Genomic DNA, 1,791 nt, shown 5'->3' on the forward strand with positions numbered 1-1,791 from the left:
AATAATAATAATAATAATAATAATAATAATAATAATAATAATAATAATAATAATAATAATAATAATAATAATAATAATAATAATAATAATAATAATAATAATAATAATAATAATAATAATAATAATAATAATAATAATAATAATAATAATAATAATAATAATAATAATAATAATAATAATAATAATAATAATAATTAAATTAATAATTTACTGGGGTAGGATAGCTAATATTTGGCACACTACTTCTGATGTCAATATTAAAATCTACACCCAAGTACAATACATATTCTGTAAATGCTGATGCTTTATCTATACATTATGGGGACTATAATAGTTATGATTTTAACTTTGTTCTGTCCAAGAAGGATTACATATATACACAGATGGGCATGGTGTAAATACTAAATGACTCCTTGAGGATTATCTTCATTATCTTCTTGATCATGTTTGACAATGCAGTTGAGCTGATGATACCACATCGATTCCCACAATGCATTTTGTGTTCTGATGTGGGTGGAATGTCATTGTTTTTTCCACTGTATTCAAAGTCAAATATATGAATGGTATACAACTGAGAGTATGCAACTGCAAGCTCCATGGGAGTGTTCACAATGACAGCAATTAAATGTTTCAGAGTAACATTTTATTTTATTATATATTGTTTGATTTATTGGGTTCTTAATTATTGTAGTATTTATTTGTAATGATTATACTAATTTCTAACTATTTTCCTCTAATGCAGTCTGTTTTGGGCTGGTTGGGAAGAGAATGGTGTAAAATATAAAAAGCGTTGTCTTGGTACAAATTGCATTCATTCTTGCAAAAAATAAAAATAAAAATCTTAAAAAACTTACATTGAATGAATGAATGAATTCAGTTTGCTTTGGCACTGCTTTCAATGTGAACTTTATTCATACTATATTATTCAAGATGTGTTGGCATATTATGGACTTTATTCAGGGCAAATAATAATAATAATAATAATAATAATAGTAATAATAATAATAATAATACGGGTATAAATTAAATAAAAATGAAATTAAATTAAATTAAATTAAAAGCGTGTGTTGTGGAACTTAGATGGTGATGCAAGACTTAACTATATTTTGTATATTTTTACATATATTTGTTCAGTCTGTCTCACAGGTCTATACTTTGAAAGTTATAAACTTGACAGATAATTCTAAGTAATTCTGTTCTCTTTGTGTCCTCAGATGGACCTCTAGGACCAAGAGGCTTAGTGGAGGCCACAGAGATGTGCACCCAAGAGTGTCTTGTGTTGGGCCACTCCGACAACTGTTGGATGCCGCCGAGCCTGAGCTCGTACCCCTCGCCCAAGTCCCCCGTTTCCTCTTTCAACAACCAAAAGGAGTGGGCTAAAGAGAGACTGCTGAACGGCCACACCCTGACCCGCAGCTGGAAGGGTGAACGAGGAAGCCAGGAGCAGTTTGGAGACAGGAAGACCTTTGGGAGCTCAGAGGGACATTTTGGCAGCGGCGGCGGCGGTCACATGGCTGACATCCCATTGGCCAGCCTGAAATCCTACCAGCCCGCCTCCGGCCCCGACAGTCCTAAAGAACAGCAGCTTTAAGAGTGTTTTTTGTGTCTGGATCATCCCAGCAACTTTTGAGAGCTTTAGTCCATTCCTCTTTTTTTCCCCTCTTTTTCTTAGATCGATGCTAATGCGGTGTGATAGTTACGTGTATGGAGTAGACCTTAGACTTTATCGCTTGTGCAGGACAGTATACTATGCGAATCCGACTCGCCGACGGCCCGTCTGCGGAGATCTTC

This window comes from Sinocyclocheilus grahami, unplaced genomic scaffold, assembly GCF_001515645.1.
Source record: "Sinocyclocheilus grahami isolate Dianchi unplaced genomic scaffold, SAMN03320097.WGS_v1.1 scaffold43.1, whole genome shotgun sequence".
Classification (NCBI taxonomy): domain Eukaryota; kingdom Metazoa; phylum Chordata; class Actinopteri; order Cypriniformes; family Cyprinidae; genus Sinocyclocheilus; species Sinocyclocheilus grahami.